This window comes from Numida meleagris, chromosome 11 (genome assembly GCF_002078875.1).
Source record: "Numida meleagris isolate 19003 breed g44 Domestic line chromosome 11, NumMel1.0, whole genome shotgun sequence".
Taxonomy (NCBI): domain Eukaryota; kingdom Metazoa; phylum Chordata; class Aves; order Galliformes; family Numididae; genus Numida; species Numida meleagris.
Window position 1 is genome coordinate 6,608,769 of NC_034419.1, and position 24,008 is coordinate 6,632,776.

General features: G+C 44.0%; 1 protein-coding gene across 5 annotated transcripts in view; it reads right to left on the reverse strand.

The window, feature by feature from the left end:
* Window positions 1–24,008, reverse strand: part of FGD3 (FYVE, RhoGEF and PH domain containing 3) — a 101,906-nt gene that overhangs the window by 70,367 nt on the left and 7,531 nt on the right. Inside the window, exon 1 of one of the 5 annotated variants that reach the window (XM_021409283.1) lies at window positions 13,223–13,240. The exons of 2 other annotated variants lie outside the window; for them this stretch is intronic. The gene's annotated coding sequence lies outside the window, so the exon portion shown is untranslated. Of the gene's footprint in view, window positions 1–1,723; window positions 1,841–4,683; window positions 4,773–13,222; window positions 13,241–24,008 lie in introns of those variants that run through there. 2 more of the 5 variants (XM_021409285.1, XM_021409282.1) reach the window with 2 other exon arrangements.

Genomic DNA, 24,008 nt, shown 5'->3' on the forward strand with positions numbered 1-24,008 from the left:
CAGATAACTTATCTAGTCCTCAAACTAAATATTGCTTTAGAAGAATCCTGAGTTCTGGCACCCCAAAATACCAACCTTAACATAAGCATCTAAATTCATGCATATGCCAACAGCTGTGGGAGTGGAGACAACAGCCACTGCCTTTCTTGCACACCCTCTCTTCTTGCACACCCTTTCTAACCCAGTTTTTCATTCCTTTCTATACAGCACCAGCACTCCAGAAGAGCTTCAAGTATCCTGTACAGTCCAGAACTCATCCATCTGGAAAAATTTGCACAAGGTGAAACTGAAGTGCCTCAGAGAGAGGGAAACTGAAGACAAATTTCACCTCACCCTGGACAGTGTGTCTTTATCAAGCCTCTTTGAGCAGGGAGGAGCAGCTTGCACCACGTCTTGCTAAAACCTCCACGCTCTTCTCTTGTACTAGGTTCATTCAGAACCACTTAGCAAAGAGAAAATAACTGTCTCTTGACCATAATCTGATTTTTCCTTCACAGCCCATAGGCTCAGGCCATATTCCAGCCTTATCTGAACACAGATGCTCTTATACATTAGCTTACACGTAACTTTCAGAAGCGACAACGCCACTACTGCACAGCACCACGCAAGAGCTCAGCAGAAGTTTCTGGGGCTGCAGCACCGCAATCATGGGAAATGCAGACACATAACTCCTGGCTGCAGGTCCTTGCGTCCCTGTTTAGATTCCATCTGAGCTGCACTGTGAATTATATATATTACAGCACTTACCCCAAAAGCCTTTACAAACATAATGTACACTAAAAGCTGGATAACATTGAGTACTGACCCAACAGGAGCTGTAAGATATTCCCTCAAACATCTCTGAGAATGCACAAATAAATATTGTTGTTAGAAAACAACAAAACACAGAAGGGGTGGAGTGAGAATCTGATCCAGGTCCCCATGTTGTCATGGTGACTTCACAGCCATTATGTACTTCAGACACATTTAGAGGAAGGCTACATTTTTACCCCTCCCCAACCAAATAATGCAAGGAGAAACAAAAATCCTGCCAGCTTGTCACAGGTCAAACAAATGGCAACACAATTCTTTGACTGGGCACTCCCCTAATATTTTAATAAATACTCTTATTGCACTGTGATGCATGTCCTCAGATAACATAAAAAAAGACATAAGCAGAAAACTAGAATTAATAATCTGCCAAATGGATTTTATCAAGCAAGATGAAAATACTGTTTGAAATGTTTCTGAGAATGCTCGTATCAGACAGGTTCCTGCCTTCAGAATATTTAAAAAATCGCTACTTACAACATCATTTCATTCTTCCCCATTTGCAGATGCTGCTTGCAAGCAATTGGTTTTCTTTTCACAAGTGCTACCAGTTCCACATGCTGCTCTTATCACACAGAGCAATCAAATAGCCTTAGCCCAAACATCAGAAAATCCTCTCGACATCTACACACAAATGCTACACAGATACGGGTTTTAGGAAGCATGCAAAGAGATCATAAAATCAATCCGGCTCATTACAGCAGGAAACACAGCGAGCGCTTTACTACCAGCTTCTCAACTGCTCCCACCGAACACGCATTGCTCAATATTCCCGCTTCCACACCAAGCAGCGGCAAATGCACAATGAAGCCAAAGAGCAGGCATCTGTTAAGACACCATTTTCCTACGTGATACCTGCGCAGACATTACCGAGCCCACGAGAAAGCGCGATTTCAGCGGCTCGCAGGCTTACCAGCGGCGCACCCGCACAGCGCGGCCAGCCATCTGCCCGCTCCCACCTCCGGGCTGGGTCAGGAAACTGCCGCGTCCACTTCACAGAAGGATCGTTCTGATAGCCCCCGCCCTCCAAGTTAATCAATTAATGAAGCAAGACTGTTTTTCCTTACTGGGCACCGTACGGACACTAGGTCACTTGAAGGTTGCCCGTTCTTTCCCGCTGTAGGGCCTCCCAAATAACAACCGCCCATCCAAATTCAGCTTTTTTTTTTTTTTTTTTTTTAAATATTCATTCAAAGCTGCAGGAATACCGTCAGCCCTTGACAATGCCAGCCTGCATGATGAAAGAGCAAAAGTAGTTTGGAGGCTGCCGAAAGCCGGCCCCGGGTTTCCATGGCAATAGGCGGAGGGGAGCGAGGGGAGGGGGCTGCGGCGCTGACAGGCCGCGCTGACGGCTGCGCGGGGCCCGGCGGGAGGGGACCACCAGCACCACCAGCACCACCAGTACCACCTGCACCAACAGCACCCCGTCTGCTCCCACTTTTGCTGAATCTCGTAAGGACAAACCGTGCTTCGTTACGCGCAACACTTGGGAGATGTGACGGGGAATGCTGGCTGAGGCACGTGCTGCCCATGAGCCCTGCGAGGAGGAGCTGAAGAGCTGGGAAAGAACTTGTTTACACACTGGCGTTTGCACGGATGGCAATTCCTGTTCACCTGTAATTGAAAATTTGGTGACAAAGATGAACCTGTTGCAGAGCCAAGACCGTAGCAAGGATGACCAGTTTCAGGAAGGCTCAATAAAGAGCATCAGCTTACCACTACAGTGCAGGGAGCAGTGCATTATTGCATTATCGTGCATATTTTGAAGTACATCAGTCAGTGATTCTGTTACTGGACGCAGCAGCCAGGAGTGGCACTGAGTGACCGCAGGGCAGTGTCCGTGCTGTGGTGAGACCCCAGCTCGTTGCCACTGGGCCATTTCAGGTCCTTTTAGAGGTCACCCCATATAATCCATGGCAGACTGAAGCCTGGCACTAAAATCCCAGCAAGGCTGGCTAACATAGTCTAATTGCTATGGGTTTATGGCACTGGTTAATGTACTAAAATTTAAAAATTAGAGACATTTTGTGTCAGCTATACTGGTGCGTATATTGGGCTGAGGTCGGGCTCGTGTACATGTAGCCTTCACTAAATACAATTTTAAATGTTGCTCTTAGCATGATGATGATCTCAGGCAAAACACAGAAGACAATGAAACGCAAGACAGATGCACATGGCCACCACATGCAGTGTCAGCAGTGCGACATGCTAGACTGACACAACACTTACTCTCCAGAGCAACAGCAACTTCCACAGGCATCAGTTCACCATTAACTACTACTAAAGCAATGTATTTCAATTCTGCATGCTAAGGAGTATCCATTCACCGTCTCTGAGTATGCAGGAATTGCTGAAGGCCTTTTAACAACAGCTGTTAATTGGAGAGCTTGGCACACCAGCCAGACCTGTTGCCTCAGCACCTCAGTGCAGGCTTTGGGACACCTGCGTCACATCAGGCCCTTTGGGATCTGTAAGCAGAGCAAACAGCAGCACAGCAGCTAAAGGGAATACGCTCTACATTCCACGGTATGTTTACTTACCATTTCCAGCAGGCTTACTTAAAAAGGGGAAAGTTAAGCACAGAATGGAGCTGAGGCCATATGACTGGCCAGCTGCAGTGTTGAGCTGAGGTTAAGACACCGTGAGAAAAGCAGTGAGCCAGCTGGGCACGAGGCTGGAAAAGCCCAGCCTGGCTGCAGGGAGTTCACATACAGAAACACAGCCTAGGGTTGCTCCCGCAGCTGCTCCAACACACCCAGAGCAGCTGCCTTCTCTTGTCTTCTTGCTCTTCCTCCGGGTCCCATGTGGGAAAACGAGGTGGCACTGGGATCCCAGTGCTCCTCAGGAGGTATAGGAAATCTCTCCCACCGCTGTGGGGAGAAACCCCCTAACCTGGATTCCCTTCTGACTCCTGTCACTGCACTGATTTCCACTTTGGTTTGAGGTGACAAAATTACAGTTACCCATCTTGTGAAAGACCAACTTTTTTTGAGAGAGTATTAAAAAATGTTTTCCCTAACAACATTTCACAGCAGGGAGATGAAATAATTTTCTATGCATACGTACACCATTCCTAAAACACATACTGCTGGAACAGGAATGGGGAAATGCTAGAGGAAAGGTAGCCCGTACTCCTGTAAACAGCAAACAGCCTGATCCATGCATTTGCACAGACTTTCCTCCTCTGCCAAAAATGATTTCAGCATTTCTTCTCATGCCATAAATCAAAAACCCTTATATGAATAAAATGGAAGTCATACTTATTTTGTGACATCACCCTAAGAATGCACTGCTGATCACACAGTGTCCAGCTCACACAGAGCATGACTCTGAGCATTCCCGTGCTCCCACAGCTGCCCCACCACTGCACCCTCATAACCACTAGTAGCAAAGCATCACTCAAAGCAAAATCCCAGCCTCTAAACAAACTCAGAAGTAAATCTGCCAACACAAACATAGCAAAAAGCTTATAATCCCACACAGACAGAGATCTGCGCAGTTCAGATCGGCTGCAGCCAAGAGGCAACCGAGCCACTCTTGGGTCCTAGGCCCACTGAACAGTGTGGAGCTACAGCATGCAGCTCAGCTCGCACAGCCTGATCTTGAACGTTTCCAGCCTCATCCTGTGCTGCCACTGATGCCAGCTCTCCCTTGTGCTCCTCTCTCATTGCCAGCAAGCAAGGGCCAGCTCCGGATGGCGTCAGTCTGCAGCACCCCACGTCCCCTGTCTAGCGGCAGCCACAATCCAATGGCTTCACCACGTGCCCCCTCCTCCTGGGGAGCAGGCTATTTGGCTAGTGAGTTTTTGAAAAGCTGAAAGTGAAAAAAAAAAAAAAAAAAAAGGAAGAAGAAAAGAAGCAAAAAGCCACATACATTCAGGAGCCCTTGACTGCCTGGTTTGAAATGAGCCCGCGGTCCCGAGAGCGGTGAGGGGCAGGCAGCGCAACAGCAGAGCCTCGCTTCCTCAGGAAACCAGATTAAAGAGTCGCTGCTGATAGCAGGGAAGCTCAGCCGGCCCAGGGGAATTTGGATGGGAGTAGCTCAGATGTATTATTCTTTTCGTTAAAAGGTAGGCTGGCACAGGGAGACAAAGGTTGCAACCGAGGCACAGCAGAAGGCCAAGAAACTGCTGCAATAGCATATATTCTGATTATAAGAAGTCAAAGAAAATATATTTTTATACACGTCTATAAAAATCACATCTGTACAGGTATGTCTGGAAATGATAGCCAGGGCATTTCTTCAAAGACTCCCTAAACACATAACAAAGCATTTCTGCTTCCAGACTCTGTAACAGCTAAATAGCAACAGCCTCCCACAAGCCTGCATTCCCGTGATTAAGTGGCTAGTACCACCGCGCTCCAGCGAAGTAACACGCATCATGCCACGTCTCCTAGTAACAGGGCACGATATCAGATGTGCAAAGCTGAGAAAAGAAAAAAAAAAAACAACAGACATCAGTCTTTTATTGAGAAAGACAAAGTGGAACAAAAATGACAAGCGAACGGCTATTTATTACTCTGTAATCTGCTTGAAGCTTTTTATGAGAATTGTTCACACTCAAAGAAATGAAGAATTAATCTCTTGGTTGCTGGTGGCCTTTAAACTGTTGATAACCTCTTCCTGGTGGAAAAAAATTAGAGATGTAATTAAAAAAAAAAAAAAAAAAGAGGCCACTGTTAAGGATAAACTAATGCTTCATATCATGCATACAGCAAGAAAGGGAACAAGGAGATCCCTGACATTTTTTCACCACGTATTTAATACTCTGGTAACTACATCCACCTGCAAGTGAAACAAAGGAAAGCTGTCAGCTTGCCTACCTACAACACTATATATTTGATACAGACCTATGATTTGCTATGTATTAATAGTATCAGTATCAGTTGTATCAATTAATAGTATCAACTGCAGAAAAAAAGCCACAAAAACCCAAAGACACAGTGACTCACTCTAACCAGAAAGTAATGCTGTGCTACAGAACCATTTTTTTTAAGATATTAATAACTTTTAAATAACCACAAAAAAAAATCATACTCACATCTGAGAGCTACACAAGTACACTGTATGAATACATTACAGCTGCCCACATAAAATAGCTAAGAGCCAAATAGTACAGCAGCTCCTTAAAGCAGATTCATAGAGGTATCCAGGGATATGCATAGCGACAGCTGGCAGTTTGTAACGTGTATTTTTGTAATTTTCTCCTGATCAAAGATGGCTGTGTTGGCAGAGACAATTCAGGACACTTTTCATGAGCCGTTCTGTTTTTCCACACGCTCTAACCCAGTCCAAGTCACTAGAAACAAGGCTAAAGTGATTTTTTGCAATTTATTTTTTAAAAAGGTGACTTTTCAAAACCTTCTTTATGTTTCCAACATTTAAAGACCTGGCTCTGCTAAGTGCTAGCACTTCCTTTTTTGTACAATAGCAGAAAAATTCCTCGTATGAGCTCGTAAGGCTTTCAGATGCTACCCAGAAACAAAGGCTGCTTTAAAATATTAATCAAAAAACCTTCATCAAACACTGGCCTTTTTTTCCTCGAATCTGCAATTATTAGAGTTGCATTTCCTAACTCTAAAGCACGGTTTTTGGAACCTGAATTTTCTTTGGCAGCAATGGGTCATCTCATTGTTCATTTGCAAGATGAATTTTTGAAAACTAAATACACTCTGAGAAAATGGAACTAGGATTGCTGTCAGCTCTGCTGCCAAAATACATCCCTGTGAGAACTCAGCAGGTTACGTTTCTGCCTAAGATATGCATTTTCATCCTTGAATCGGAGGGGGTGGCTGTGTGGGCGCTGCGTGGAGCAGGACGCTGGCTGGGAGCAGCAGGACCCACCGCTGGCTCCCTCCCCACCTGCTGCTCTCCTGCTGGGAAGTTCGGGTGCACCAGCTGAACCTCATCGGATCCCAGAGCCTGCTCCCACAGATTCCTTTTTTGAAAGATAAATCAAGACTTTGAAGGTTGAAACCAAGTGTATTATGCTTGCAACATTCTTTTTAGAGAGGGAAATTAAACTGTGCAATGCTGACAGTAAGAATCGAGCTAGATGCCCCATCCCTGCAGACACCCAAGGTCAGGCTGCACGGGCTCTGAGCACCTGATGGAGCTGTGGGTGTCCCTGCTCACCCCTTCAAGGGCCCCTTCCAGCTCAAACAGTTCTGTGATTCTAGATCATTGTTACTGAACTGCCCAAATGATCTCCATGAACCAAATCTTTGCTTTCCTAGACTTAAACAAACTAAACAGAAAGCACTGCCCCGGTCATACGGATTCATGCAACTTATTTTGGACAGTTCCCCTTACGATCCTGCAGAAAAAAAAAAAAAAGAAGTTACATCACTTGTTGGGTGTAACTGGTGTCAAGAGAAGGTTAAACATTCAAATATGTTCAGCTACTGAGAGTTTTAGAAGAAAACATAACCAAAAAAAGAACAATTCTGCAATGAAACTAGATGCACTGGTCCTTATATAAACATCCTTGATACATCCATGTTATACCATGTACTTGATAAACGTTCTAGATTTCACTGTACACAAACTGTACCTACAGGCGGTGCTGATAATCACCTTCAGCAGCAAACACTGAAGTGCAATTAAATGAAATGTATCAGAAAAATATGAAAGGCCCCACGTGCCTTTTTCAATTCACATTATTTACATGGTCAGCATACGATTCAGAAGTAAGAAGCACTTCCATGAACTCCCAAACTTGTATGAAATCACTGATGTGAACTGTATAACCACTTGTAAAACATTTAGAAAAGAGGAACAAAGCTAGAAAGAAGAAACAACAAAATACAACACGCATATTTATTCACAGTTGACTTCGCAATTTCCAATTCGGGTTTATCAGGACAAAAACCCACGGACTCATTTCCTCCAGTTTCCAGTGAAACTCGTTATTAAAATACAGAGTTTTAAATAGACCGTGACTTCACACAAAAAACAAAGATAGTCTTTGTACAAGGGGAAACACACTTGTGTACTTTGAATGGTGCGTAACACTGAACAGCTTAGCAGGAGCATGAGCCAGGCCAAGTCTTTGTTAATTTTATATATACATGTATATATATAAAAATTAAATAAATATATATATAAAATTTATACACATACGCAAGCACATATATGAGAACGACTGCCTAGGTACCTTGACAATCATTCCCTTCCATAATTAGGGATCTACTAAGAGGTAGTTTGCTGCTCTATCAGTAATTTCTCACAACTAATTTCATGGATCCTCTTTTTAAGAGCAATAGGAATAAATATTCACAAATAACACCACAGTGAAGAAATTTCTTCCCAAACCTTCACCTACTGCTCCTACAGCAAACAGTGCAAGAGAGCAGGGCACTGTTACTGCTCAGGTGTGAAGCTCTGCAGTCCTCCTGGTGTTACGAAGAGGGGCTGAAAAAGGTTCAATCACTTTTCCTTCTTGCGCACAGCTCCGGGATGCGGAGCACCAGCCCTGGCCCTGGGTGAAGCACTATGACAGCTGCCCGTTGGACCGGTGGGCAGCTTTAATTTCATTACTACTACAAAAGCACCTAACAATCCCAAAGGAAAGCAGAGCCCAGTGAGATAGGCACTGTACAAACACTTACTAAAACAGTCTTTGTTCACAGTCCAAACAGGGAACGCTTGAAAATGAAAGAAGGGAAAGAAGTCCGGTGTTGCCAAGGTTTCCCAGCAGGCGCAGCTCGAGCAGGCACTCCCGGCCAGGGGTCAGCCACCCACTCCCCTCTGGCAGCAGCTATCAGGTGAAAAAGTAAGCGGAGGCCTCGGTCTTCCCCCCAAATAAGTAAGCAAAGCACATCTTGGATTCACACAACTCCTCGCTGGCACACGGGCGGCAGGGAAATTTGGATGGGAATCCCCTGCTAAAACACTGGCAGAACATCACTAGTGCTATAGAAATCAAACTGTACATTAGTCATGCTCCCATGAAAGCAGAACGTGCAATTCTGCCGGGAAAAAAAAGGCAAAGGAGCACACAGAGAATAGACACCATGCAAAGAACTTAGCACCATAAAGGCATTTCATGCAAGAAGTAGTAAAAAGAACACAGTATTCTGCCACACAGATTCATTTGTACTGAGCACTAAGTATATTTGCTAAGAAATCAGTCCCCTAAATGATTTAAATTGGTGCTTCCGAGCAAAGCTTCCAGCTTTCAAAGCACTCGCTTCCTCTTCATGCTACGCTGGAGCACTCATTCTGCAGCTGTCATTAGAAGTCTTAATGATCCAAAGGCCTTGTCCTGCGCAAGTAGAAGCGCTGGACTGACTGTCACAACTCTATTAAAAATTGATTCTAAACGTACCCACGGACAAATGGGAAGAGACAGCCAGGCTCATGGATACATTTTTGTCAACGTAACATTGTGCAGGAACAGAATTGTATGCTTATAAGAACGTATACGTAAATATATGATGCTCTAAAGAGAGACCAGTTCTCATCCTCAAGCATTGGCCAAAAGAACACAGCCTGAGCCAAAGAAAGGGAAATGTTCAGCAGATCCTCAGCAATGGCTGCACTGCCCAGTAACATGCATTTTGCACAAGCAAAGGTGAGAGAACTCCACAGCAGCAGTTGTGGTGCTGAGCTGCTTTCAGAGCTCCTGCTGGGGCTGCTTCCTCAGCAGAACACCCAAAGGGAAGCACGGGGCCTCTGCTCCACTTTGTTTTCATATGGATTCAAAGACAGTAAAAATGGTGTTAATCAAATGGCTCTGTGGAAAGCTGCACAGCAACAAAAAGACTGTCATTATATTAGCAATTTTAGTATGGACTATTGCTCCTCATTTTTGAGGAACCTCTTGCCTTCAAAGATTTTTTCTGCAGCCTTTGCAAACATCTGCATGTGTGTATGCTTTCACAGAAGAGTCTTTTTTTTTTTTTTCCACTTTCACATTTTCTTTCACTTTATGTAAAGAGAAAGGCTACAATTCACTCAATCGCTCATTTCTCTACCAGGCTAAAGAGGTACAAATGACCTAGATTCCTTGCCAGGAACAAGCAGCAGCACACTTGCCTGGCATGGCAAGCCAATGCGTCTTACTAAGCCAAGGCAGAAGTTAGAGCTGTGCTGACACAAAGAAAGAAAGAAAGTCTGAGCATTCCTGATAATTTCTACATTCTATCAATCAAAAAAACAGTGCTCCCACAAAGATCTGTACCACGATGATCAGCACAAGCCTGCAGCTTCTAGAGCCTTCATCTCAGATTCTGGAATGTGTTCGATCATAACTAATCAGGCTTAATGATAATCTTATTATTACAAAGGACTTTTTCCCCCCAAAATCCCAAAGCGCTTTATGATGCAGCATTTCTACTGACACGGAATAATTGATCAATTACAGAAACTGCAATCACCTCCCAGCTGAGATTTAGCAGGTTTTTTCTCAGGGGAACCAGTCACAGGAAATACAAAGCAACAGGCCAAGTTCCTCGCTGCTGGCCAGCTGCCGCTCTGCAGCAGCCGCGCAGGACGCCAAGCACTGCTGGTTGCAGGAGCACCGCTGCTCCAACAGACCAACTAGAGATGCCCTGCACCCAAAGCAAGATCAGTTCCTGCAGCAGGATTTACTTTTGTTCTCCCATTTTTTTCAAACAGCCATGAAACTGCATCCTGGCTTGAGGAATAAAGTTATACCAGGCCCTCTTGCCTTGCACCAACTTGCCTATTTTATGGCACCTAGGGCTTCTATTTTGAATGCTGCTCTTCTAAGCACAGTCTCTTGCATGGGTTTAAATGTCTGGCACGAGATAGTCAAAAGAGTCCTTTGTTCCAGCTTGCTGCCAAGAGGTTTGGATTTGGGCTGGTTATCGTTTGTTTCATCCATACTAATGACATGCTTTAGACAAACATTTGGCAATGCATTCTTGGCTGGAAAAACCTATTTTCTCGAGGAAATATCTTTCCATATTGCTAAGTGGATAGGAAAGAGAGTACCCCTATATGGAAAACATGGAAAACTCTGTACTGGTTACAAAACAAAACGCAAAGCAAATTGGACCTATCGGACTACAGAAAAAAGCAGGGTACAAGTGAAGCAAGAAAAGGCAAAGCACAATATTAAAGAAATACCCAGGTTTCCCTCAGTGAGAAAATGTGTACACCATGAAGTCTAACAAATTACCCATGCCCCCTGGTTATTTGCAACTGTTTTAATCCAGAGTTTCCCTGAACCACCCTGTGACTGCTGTCCTGCCATGCTCTTCTGCAACCTGTAAAACACGATTTTCTACACAAGTAAGGTCAAGTTTGTATTAAGCTAATTAATTTGTTGCCCTAGGAACTTTGCAGCCTTCCGGCTGCCTCCAGAATCAGTTCAGATCCTCTTTAATTAAGAAGAAAATGAAGTTTTATGCCTTACTCCTTGTCCCCTTCAGTGGTACACAGTACCACTCTCCACCACTCTCCCCCAGAGCCCAGGAAGACCCAGAATCCACAGCCAAGGCAGCAATAATCTGCTGTAATTTACTAAGTTGAGCTTCAACAGATGTTTAACTGGGGCTGAGGTTTATCATCAATAAATTCATCACGCTCGCTTGGCTTTGGTTCTAATTGGGGATGCATAAACTCCCATCACCTCATTACAAATCTCATTTGAACACGGTTTAAAAGTTAGGGTTAAGTCTGAGAATTGGTTCTTTATGTTTTCTTTGTAATTGTTTCATGGGGTTTTGAGATAAAGCTGAAGAAAAGAGTAACAAAAGGGTGACCACAAGCAATGCAAGAGAATAAAAAAGTGTGAAGCGAAAGACAAAGGGTTGGATAACAGATGGAGAGGGAAGGGGAAGGGCAGCAGGGAATACCACAAATGTCCTGTGAACTATTTCATGCCAGCTTAGCTTTGCTGAGATTGGACATGGAATTTCTCCATTTTAATATACTGCCGAGGTACTGGGGTGAAGAAAGCGAAAGGGAAGATGCAAGATGTGTTTTTAATCTGTGCACAGGATAAAAGACAAAGCAAAACTGAAATTTAAATTACAAAGGGTAACAATTATTAATTTCAATTTTGCCAACCCCCTCCAAACACAAGCCTCAATGTTCATCCTGCCACTGAAGAGCTCTCCAAGTTCTGTGTAGGCCTGTCCACCTCCCATCTGCATGGAGGCACCCTGACAGTCAGGGCTTGCAGTGCCTCCCCCCAGCAGACCACAGAGCTCTACCAATGATGCACTCTTAGCCCCACTTCCAAGCCAGACTGACCCTCTGACTAACAGAGCATATGAACTACTGGTTGACCTAAAGCCAATACGCACTACCTGGAAAATGTAGAATTGTAGCCTTGGAAAAGTTAGCTTCAATCCTGCAACTATAAATAAGATATTGCTCATTTTCTTCATAGTGGAACACTACAAACCTGGTGCTAAAGGAAGCCTGGAGCAGTGAGAGGCTTCAGCTGCAGCAGCTCTGACTCCAGCCCTGAGAAGCAGCTCTCCAGCACAGCCACCCTGCTCTGCTGCTGGGCTCAGCTCCCAGGAGGCGCCTCCAGCCCCACGAGCAGTCACACTGCTTCACATCCCAACTCCAGGATTTCAGGACAAGCGTTCAGCCACGTTATTTGGCTAGCATTCACTACAACTCTTTTATTTTTATCCTTTTTTCTTTTTTTTTTTTCCCCCCGTCTATCACAATTTAGGAAGAAACCTATCACAATGCTAGGTTAATATCCAAGGGCATTTTTTTCCAAATCTTTTCTGCATTCTCTACAACTTAAGAGAAAAAAAAAAGCCAGCAGAGGAAACCCACAGGGTGGGCCACGTAGCAAAAATCTGCAGCTCCTAAAAATTAGCAGTAGTGAACAGACAAGCAACACGATCTTTCCAACTGTGCAGACTGAACTAAATTCCTGAGCAAGAGTCCGCTAATGAAAACGACCCATCGATTTCCCAAGATTAATGGTGGGACAGATTTCAAGCACAGGTGGACTTGCCAGCATACATACTGCAGTGTCACTAACCGATAGGGGAATTTTTCAGAGGAACTCAATCATTACATCAAGAATGTACATAAATCCATGAGCCACACTCACACAAATCTATAAGCAGAACTTATGCAAGACTTACTTTAAACATCTGCTAAACAGATGATTCCCAGACATTCAGCAAGAAGTATCATTCCTCCTTGCTTCTCATGTACAGCAGCTTTTTTTGCCCATTACTAGTTGTCCAGGGACAGACAACTAAGTTACATTAGACTAAAATTTACAAGGTAGGCAAGGTTTATCAGTTATTTGTTTTTTATTCACTTTAACTAAAAAAATGAAACAAACAAAAAAACTGGAACCAAATTTGACACTTCGGAATTTCCCCACAAATTCCTGTTCTTCAAACTTTACAGCTACTCAATAGAAATGGCAATTGCAAAGAGCAACACGATCCAGCACACTTACCAAACACTGGCACACCGTGAGGAGCGCAGAATACACCTCCATGTGTCAGAGTACAGGAAAGAGAAACTTTTATGCACAGAAGGAGCCACTGTGGCTCCTACAATCCCCATGGATGGCATTAAGTGGAGAGGAACAAGAATGTCAAGTGCCTCGAAGAAAGTTCCTTGACCCAGCAGATCAGGTCACGGTCACATACAGCAACCCTGAGCAGCCAGCGCTTCATTTTGTTGAGAAATGAAAAACAGGTCATTAGTAAACAAAAAAGGAAACACAAGTTGACTAAATGGGAAGGCAAAGTCATAGATACATGTTTTCTGTTGGAGAAGAAACTTGCTAGCTGCCTAAGTTATACTGTTTGAACGATAGTATCAACAAAAGATGAATCTTAAAATTTTTGATTGAAAGTACTAGTGAGGCATGTTACTCTCAAAACCATAGTGTGATTGATTCCATGGATTAGGCACAACACCTGAGCAGCATGTTCACCAGAGGGTAAAGAAAACTACACAAACAGAACAAAATCTACAGCAAACCAAGTTACTTAGAGGAAGGGGAAAATACTTCATACAAAATTATGCGTTCTTCTTTTAAACCAAATACTGACTCTTCTCACACATCCAGAAGACTCCTAAATACTACATGGTTTGAACTGTAATGGCTAGGCCCACCTCTTACTCCCCTCACTCTACTTACAAATTCCTTCTCAAAATGAGCAGCAGCGAGAAACCTTTCCACGTGGACAAAAACATTGCTAAGGCCAATGCAGAACAACATGGAGCTGCACTGCCATGCTGCAGCCTGTGCCGCAGGGACAAGCCCTGGTTCCCTGCAACCCCACGGCCAGCATCCCATGGTGCAAGCCCACATTTATAAAAAACATCACAAGGAACTCTTTACACCGTAGTACTTTGTTGACTTAAATTTCTACAGCAAAGCTTTCTGGCTCATTGTCCACTGTCTTCTATAGACACAAAAATGCACTTGGGAGATACGCGTTAGCCCTGGACTTTAACCCTCAGTTTATCACACAACTTCAGCGTGCTGAGTTCAGCTCCACACTGGTGTAAAAGAGAACAACCTGTCCTCAGCTCTGCGTCATGGCTTGCAGGGACAGGTACATTTTCAAGACATGTTGCACTGACAATGCCATGTCTGCACCATTTACATACTTGTCAGTGTGCTCAGCACTGCGTCACGGCCTGCACACAGAGCAGGGCCACAAAAGCACTCCGCTTCCCACAAGCTGAGCAGTCTAAGAACACAACCTACAGTGTCTGTCCTTGCCCCTGCTATCAACTTGGCTCTCAACAAGAGCATCATTTTTAGTATCAGTTCACCAGAAGGTGATCATGGTTTCAGTTACCTTTTGCCCTTAACAATTCTGTTCAAAGCCTTCACGTAAATTTCGTGATTTCCTTTTCTCATGACAACCAGGAAGAGCACAACTGTAGAGCGTAAGCATTTTTGATACATGCACTGAAAATTTCCATATGAAAACATTCTGGAAATAAAGTGTTCTGATTCTTTCCTACATCAATAAAGAAATACAGCATTCTTACTACAAGACCATGCATCTTCTTCTCATCTTCAAGCATCAAGTGTCATCTGGTGGACTGACACAGAACTGCACTGAAAGTAACCTTTCTTCAGAGCATATTTTAAAGGAAAGTAAAAATAAACAAAGAAGAGATTCTATTTACCTATAACTTCAGAGATGCAAACAATACAAGTACAAACCTCTCCCAGGTGCAAGAGTTGACAACAAGAACAGCCGTAAGACTCTCAGAACACAACTAGGTACTTTACTGCCTTACCTAGGTGAAGTTCAGGAAACTCCAGGTACTTACAGCCTAGTCAGAAACCTACTAAAAGGCATCCACCTATCAGGGACAAGGCTATGTAACCTTACATGTTATTTAATACAAAAACATCAGATGTACAAGTAAGTGTGAAAGTGTTCTTTTGCTGAGCCTGTAAATGCTGTATGTCTCCAGCAAAGACAAGAAAGAACTCTCAGTCAAATTACTTTTTTTTTTTTTAATGCAATCTGAGATCTGTAACTACCTGAGGCTGGAATTGAAGCGTTAAAGGAAAAGCTGCCTCCAGTGATATGTCAAAGCTGTTCTCCCTTATGGGGCTTTGGAGGGGGAGGAAGAATTCAAATGCCTTAATCAAGACCAATGAGTATGCTGCAATGCTCTAAATAAAAGAGCAAATACTTTCTCAAAGCAAAACTTTCTTCTCTTGTGAATTTTCAGCACATTTTGGTCTCTTTTCTCTAAATCAGCACTGACCTTTGACACCAGGATTATAAAATGTACATCTCCTTTCTTATGGGTGGAGGGAAGTATGGGTAAGAGACCAAAAAAGAGTAGAGAGACTGCAACAAACTGCTAAGGAAGCTAAAGGGAAAAAAACAAACAAAACACAATAGCCACTGCCAGGATCACTGCCAGAAGATTAACTCCGGTCAGAGTTAACGCTTTGACTCTACAAGCAACTTCATCCCTCCTGCCCCAACATGAATGCATTACTTTAAAGGCACCAATTTTGAAATACATTATTATTACATAACTAGCAAGCTTGATAAGCAAACCATGGGGCATACACCTTTAGGAAACATCCCAGTTTCTAGGAAGAAAGAAGAGAATAAATCAAGTTGCAAAGTACAACAATCAGGTGTGTCTTCAGGCAGCCTTTCCAACAACCTTATCGCCCGTTATGGGAGCCCTGGCTGCCAAGAGCACTGCAGCTGTTGCGTGGTTTGGGGCCATTGCGATGTCTGCTCACCAGGGAGCAAATGAGCTTGTTCGCCAAGCACTGCAGAAGTGAGCCCCAGCTAAGTTCAAACATAAATCAGAGGCTAGCTGGATGAGCACTGACAAAGCTCATCTTGCACGAGAGCCTCAAGCTGGCCATATCACTCTGCTGACTGCATTTTGTCCCCAAGCCCAGCCAGAGTTCCACTTCACTCTCCTATGCCTTCAGCCATATAGAAAAACAGGTCCTCTGTGCCCCTCAGGGGAACATCTTTCAGTTTTCCCCCACACCTGGGGCCAAGGGAATCCAATAACTGCAGCATGTTAAGTAAAGTCCTGGCTCTCTGGGAAAAGGGAAGGAAGCGAGCATCTCACCAGCGATGTCTGACGGGCAGCAGCCACTGGAAGAACGTTTGGGGGCACTGCTCCCTCAGCACCCCAAGGCATAGCTGGTTTTGGCACATGTTGACAGCATTCACCTGAGAGTGGACCCACCTGGTTGCAAGGGAGACTGCTTGTTTCAAACCTCAAGGATTATCCAGAGCATAACAAACCGCGTTCTTCAGGCTAAGAGCTGTCTTACCAGTAAGAAGCTAACCTAGGCCCAACCCAAGCTTTTGGGTAGCCTTAAAACTAAACCCATGTCCAGCAGTGCTTTCCAGGCAGTCCAAATTACCCAATTCTTTTCTTCTTCAGACTCTAAATAAAGTCCTCAACTGCCCCAGATGAGGTAAATAAAAGACAAAAAGCTTCAACAGATCAGAGGAAACAAAGCCAATCCTCTTCTCTGACTTTCTCAATAGCTGTCAGAAGTCCAACTGAGCTGACAAAGCCCAAAAAGCATTACCTTAAGGCTCAATTCAAAGGTAGCTGATCCACAGCCAGATTAAGTGTAAGTACTGTATGCTGACATCTAAAGCTTCCGTTGTTCGAATTACACAGTGTAAGTCAGCACTTAAGACAGGGCAAGTTTCTGGTTCTCCCAATTAAATACGGTAAAGCGATAAATGCAAAACATAATCTCCTTAATGGCAGAAAAATCAAGAATCAGGGAAGCAGCCCCGTATCTCTCAGTAACCTCATCACCTGCAGCCCAACTGCAAAGGAAAATGTATTTCTTATCCAAAAAAAAAAGAAGAAAAAAAGGCAGGTAATAATCAGCGTACTGCTCCATGTGTGTCCCACTCTTGCTCTGAGGTGAAGGTAAGGCCTTGCCATTATTCTAGCAGGATAAAAAGCTCCCAGTTCTGCTCACATGATAAGAGGAGCCCTCTGCCGCGAGCTGCATGCAGTGCCGCTGCCAGCACCAAGTCGTGTTGCAGCTCAAGGCCCCAGAATGTCTTAATCCAGTGCCAAGTAAAGCCACTTCAATGTGGTGTCTTCATACCCCATTAGGGATTGCAAACCCTATGTTTAGGGGCATGGAAAGAAGCTGAGAGATTTATGAGAATTAGCATGGCTGTATCTAGAGTTTCCTACAACACCCACATTTTCCAGCGGAGGAGACCTGTGGTATTCTGAGGATTCAACTAAATGCCAGTCTACTCAACAGGAGCAGACGAAATTCCACCAAGCACCAGCTCCAGCTAAAGAAATCTGACATACATCTTACAGATTCCTTAAATACAAATCTTTCTAGTGCTGCCTTTATTGTTAGTGCCAAGCACGCTGTCTGCCAGCACGGTAGTAACTCAGGCTTGCAATGTGAGAAGAGGGAGGGGAGGGAAGAAAGAAAAAAAAAAAAAAAACCATTCCTAACAAAACTAGCAATTAGGAGTTTCTTGCAACACACCAGCAGAGGACTGGTGATCAGCAGCAGAAGCACAGCTGAAAAAGTTATTCTTCTGTTAGACTCAGTTTGCTGCCACACAATGCCAAGGCAGCCTCTGCCACCACGCTGACTCCCTGCAAGATCCCAAGAACTGGTGCAGGGCAGTCAATGTTTTAGCTTCCCATTTTAAATAAGATCACTGCAAAGCTCCTTACTTTGACGGGATCTAAATCTTCCTATTTTTCAGGATCCACCACCTTCTCCCACTACCCCCGTAAGTACACACACAAGCCCTGAGCCACTCATCACATGCCATGATATATTCACAAGGAGATACCTTTGACTGCTGCAGTTCCCCCCATCTTCTGCGTGATTTCATACAAAACAAAATCTCCCAAGTTCAAAGTCCTTCCAGAGGAACCCATGTTCTTCATAAGCAGAATCACAAGGGGAGCCTCTAGTTAATTTCCACTGCAACCAACCCTCACCCATCCGACAAAGAGGAAAAAAAAATAAAGTAAGTTTTGTTCCTACATTTATTTTCCCAGTGGAACAGAGGGGTGTAGCGCAGAGCAAGAGTATGTCCCTCTCATTTCCTGCTGTTACTGACCAAAGTCCATCATACCACCTAGATGATAAAATCCCTATCAAGCTCGTAATTAGAGAGTGGAAAAGACAGTAGAAAAACAGCTTAGAATAGCCTGGCTTTTATCCAATGATATTGATATTTTGAAGAAAAAAATTAACTGTTAAGCACCCTACATGTTAAACATGACGTTATTTCATTCTCTGTATCTTCAAAGAATTTTTAAATAATTTAAGGATTACCCAACACCTGGCCACAAAGGAGGGAAAACTGGTGACATGACTTACTGGGATTTCTAACCTTGGCTCCTCATGCAGCTGCTACAGATCTCATTGCACACCTATGACCCCAACTTCAGGAAAATAAATAACAGTACTCTTGCAAAACTGGAAGTAATTGCAAGGGAATATACTGAATCTCCCCGAATCACAGAATCTGTTTTTCCTGACAACACTTTGGTAAGTATTTTACACACTGCTGTACTGGGTCTGCTCAGTACTGACTAAGCTGACAACAACATTCAGAAGCTTGTGCTTGTTTTTGAGGCCTCATCCTAAAATCCATGAAGTTAAAGATGACTGTGCAGAAAGCAGAGTGTTTCACAAGTCTGAATACTCCTGGCTAGACGATATGGGACTATGGCATGCCCTAGCCTACAAACACCACACATCCTCAATTAATAGTGGGTTAGCTAACCTGAAGTCAGGGAATAACATCTGTTTTCTCATGACAAATCCATCCAAGGTTCTGGCAGTGTGTACTCCATGAACTCCATCATGGCTACAACAGATGATGCTATTTTCAAAGGCCTCCTAAAAGCAAGGAAACCAACCAACAACCCCCCAGCACAAGTATGGGCAACAGAGATGTTGCCGTCTTCCCGTGCAGCAGACCCTCAGCTATCCTGACCACACTTCAGTACGCTCTTTCCATTCGGCTCCACGCAGCCAGGTCCCAAGCACCTCCAAGTTTACTTTGCAAAAGAGCGTGTTAGGACAGCTCCTAAACTTGGAGGTGAGCGAAAGGAAGCAGTTGTTCGGATTTAAACACAACCAGTCATTTTTACACGAGTGGCGCGACAGAGTACGAGGGCAGGAAGAAAGTGAAAGTGTTTGCATTAACGTTCTGGATGAGTTACTGTGCCTCGAATGGATTCAGAAACAGGTTTGCTGGACGGAGCACGGGTCTGCTGCACTGCACCAAATGTTTAGAGCAGATTTGTCAGTCCTGAAGAAACATCCTCAGCCAGGAAGGAAGTCCTTACCACAACAGCTCTCAAGAAGGGATGCTGCTGCAATTAAATAAATTAAGAGAAAACTAAGGGATTTATTTCAAATGTCAACAAAACTTGAAAATGTATTTAACTTGATGTTAGCCCTTGAATTTGGGCTACGTGGAGAACAGATTTAACGGGTGCACCGGAACGGCAGCAGTCCCACTGTCCCACTGAGCCCAGCTCCAAGCAGGACACGTATCTCAGTATCCCTACACCACGTGCTGCGTATTTCAGCCAGGGCACAGCACCAAATACTGCCATTATCTAACTGCTACAAACACATCTAAGCCCTCAAAAATTCTGCTTGCAGAAACCCACAGCAATGTCTGTGCTACAAACCCTTCATAAATCAGACTTTATCAAGACTGCCATTAAATAAACGAAAAAATAACAATACAGAAAAATTGCAGACTTCCAGTTTTTGTTGGTTTTTTGTTTAAACAAGCTAGCTCAAATCCTGCAATTGTGAGGTCCAGCACAGGGCTCTTAAAAATAGGTTTATCGAGATTGAAAAGGAGAAAAATTCAGATACTGCAGTTTAATCACATCAGCAACACCAGCAAATTTAAATAAAGAATCTGGATCTACATACCACTCGAAAAAGCCAGCTGGGTGCAGGGAATGGGGACAAATTTACAGGCAGCTTAAGTGTCAGCAGAACGCACGGCAGTACTTTTTCCACCACTGAAAACCAAAAAGACAGGACCAAAGCAAGAAAACACCATCTACATCCAGTTTCTGCACATTTCCAGCAAAGAAAATCAAACCTGTTGACAACAATCTTCATGAAGAAAAATCTAATCAATTAAATCGACATAATAAGCAGCAGAAATTACATGAACTTACTATACATATTTCCATGAAACTATTATCCAACCACAGCATCAGCCAAAAACACGTAAAGATGCAGCATTTTAAACTGAGCTCTGCATATATACCTAGCAGTAACTTGAACATCACCACCACTATTTCCAGCCAGGACTCCCTTTTCCAGAAGAGTTTGTCAGACAGATTCTCTTGCTTTTCAGGCATGTGATATGGTTGACCACCTCAAGTCCTGCCATTAAAAGACATCCAGGAGGAATCAATCCCCATGTAAAGTTCTGCCTAGTGAGGCTGCTCAGACAAGGCTTTATCTTGCTCCATCCTCTGTTAATCCCTTTATGCGTGACCTCCCCTCAATATCTGGCAGCAGAAGCACTGGGGGTAAAAATGTAATACTCCTTCGGGCAGTGTCTTTTAACACCAAAGTTGCTGAAAAGCCAAAAGAAAACCAGAGCACTCAGCATAGTTTGCTGTAAGTGAAGTGACAGTCTTCTGCGTTATTATGCCAGACTGAAAAATCAGGATTTGGATTTTAAGGTCTGACGTATACCTTTGAGCACGTTTGCACACCTTTTCCACCACTAGATTTCCAAATCTAAAACCGTCATGGAAGTTACAGAATTGAGTTACATTTGAACCGCTCCCCTTGTATGTTTGTGCTGCTTTTGAAAATCTTAACCAACGCTTTAAAAAACCCAATAAACTGAAATTATGTTCCACAAAATGTATTTTCACGCTTTCAGTACAAATGATGAATTTCCAGCAATCTTAAAACTAAGGCACGTGCCATTTAGAAGTCCTTAAGGCACTTCAGAAGTTAGATCAATATGAAATACCTATTAATGAACTAAATGTCTCTTAGATGGAGCTTCATCTTTTTTCCCCGCTGCTTGAAGCCTCCATCAGTTTCCAGCCCCAGTGCCTCCTCGGCCAGCCCCCGCAGGGTTTCACATATGATGTGCACTTCTATGGAATGACAGCGATGATGGCTTTCGTTCCTTATCGTATCACCACACCCAGGGCTCTGCGTGCTACACCCACGGCCTCCATGCTCAGCAGTCTGATTTAACAAATAAGGTTGTTGTTTTTTTCCATGGCAATATAGAGGAACTTTAATTCTGGGGAAAAAAATGAGAAACCAGGGGAAGCAGCAGCATGATGATGCAGTTAATGAACTGTGTGCATATGAGCTACTTAAACTGTGAACGTCTGATCTAAAACCAAAAGTTTCAGCAGGCTGCAAGCACTAACGTGCATTTTTGCAATTTGGTCACCAGTCGGATATGCAGATCAACATCACGTTAGCCCATAGCTGCAGCAGCTCAGTTTTGATGAATTTTTAAGACATACCATCAGCCAAGCAGATGCTGCACCAGAAATGCATCTTGGAAAGAGATTTCAGCATGAATATCCTGAAGGCCTACAGTACTACAGAACCACGTGGGGAGAGAAGAGGTAACAGACCAGGAATAGAAGGAAATGGAAAAAGCAGGTGGGAGGTTGACAGCTCTCCTCACCAGCAGCAAACAAGGGTACTCAGTTGTCCTGGAGTGGGACAAAGAGGTGACCAGGAATGCTCAGAAAAATCAGCAGGATTTGAGCGTCATCCAGTGAAGCTTACGGAGTACATCAGGAAATGAAGGCGGTACAACCTCACGTGTCTGGCCAACCTGGAATGAGCTCTTAGCAGCTGATACCTGGGACTGGGAGACCTGAGCAATGAATGTACAAAGGTGGATGTACTGGAAAACAAAGAGCAAAGTTTAAAACCAGCCTGTGTTGTCACGGTGTCAGATCTTAAAGCATATTTCACCATGTCATTTCCAAATGACAGACATCATCCATAGCTCCTGAGTTGCCAACCTCCCCATTGAACAGAAAACAAGACAACACCTTATGGAGCTTCTATTACCATAACTCATTATTTAACACAATCCTGCTCTATTTTTGACAGTGGTTTTCTTTGTAACCCAGCTCAACAAGGAGGAAGGAAAGAGAAGGGAACCATCAAAATAGTACATGCTGTGCTGCAGTTGAAGGTGACCTACTTTAGTCCTTTGGGAGAGTCAATCAGGATTCAAAACGCAGTACTTTGCTGGTGCACACCGCAGCCAGGCTGAACATTCCCCACCTCCTCATGTTTGTTGTCAAAATACAATGTTTTGAGACTTTGCGCATACAAGCAAAACAATGGAACCGCTCTGGTGATAGCTGCTTACCAAGTGCAATCAAACTAACTAACAAAGCAGAGCCAAACCAGAAATTAAAGCAACAAGTTGTTCTGCATTCGGCAAACACCAATGGTGGACCCTAATCCCAAAGGATATCGTGGCTGTGGCCACTGGCAGAGCGCGAGACTGGACTAAAATGAAGACTAACAAAACAGTTCCTTTATCCTCAAAATTCACTTGCACAGTTTCCTTGTCCTAACAAGAAGATGAGCAATTTTTAAAATGACTTTTAGGATTTCCATGGTCTGGGAAACACACAAAAAAACTGTCTCAGTGTCTTCTCTTTCAAGTGAATAGAAGAGCATCTGTTCTGCATTCCATGTGAAGCAACTCCTCTGACTGCACAATCATCAAAACCAAGCAGCTCTAACTCAGACCAACTACCCAATTCCAGCCATTCCAGGGATGAGGCAGGCTTTTATTGTCAGTTTTTTATTCTAAGGAAACTTTCCTCCCCTCTGGCTGGTCACTTGCAGCTTCATTAGAAAACTAGGAATGGCAAGACACGTATTTGGTGAAGCTGAAAACACTTCTAAGAAATTGATTTCAGAACTGCAGAATAGCGAGGGGCTGTTGTTCCCCCTCAGCTTCCGCATTTGGCTCCACACTTTTACAGCTCAGGAGCTGGCTGTAAGAATTTCAATAGCGATTAATAAAACAGATACAGAAGGGCTCAGCAGGCAGCACTGTTTGTTTCTCCATGGGAAACTTCAACCAAGCGAACAATTCCCGCAGCCAGCACGAGCGATGCACGGAGGTGGCACACCTGGCTCCAGCAGGAAATTGGAAAGCTGAGATTTTCCTCTAGGCAAATTCATCCACCCCCAACCCAGGGCTTTGCAGATATTCAACAAACAGGAAAAAAGGGGAAAAATTTAAATAGAAAAACCATATACGCTACTTCAATGCAAAGGGTAACAGTTCCAACATGCAGCTATCCGCTGTTATAGCTGGGGGCCAGACCTTTAATCAGTGTCAGTAACTGCAGATCCAGCCACGGCTTTGGGAGTTCTGGGCAGAACTGTGTCAGCCTCCAGCACAAATCTGACTGCAGGGGCGCAATCCCGCTGCTGTCACATTTAACCAGCAACACAATGCACGGCTTGTGCTGGCTTCGTGCTTTAATGCCAGGTAGAGGATGGCAGAGATGGGCTATGGAGAGGAAGCTACACCAGCGCTCAGCCGTGCCGAAGCACCCTGAGGAACCTGCCTGTCTGCATGTGAGAGAACCGAGCTCGCTGCCTTCCTCACTCTTCTCCAGATCAATGCAGCAGCGCTGGGCATGCTGCGGGACAACAGCAGCAGCCAGAAAACAAAAGGATGGGAGGTAGAGGTCTG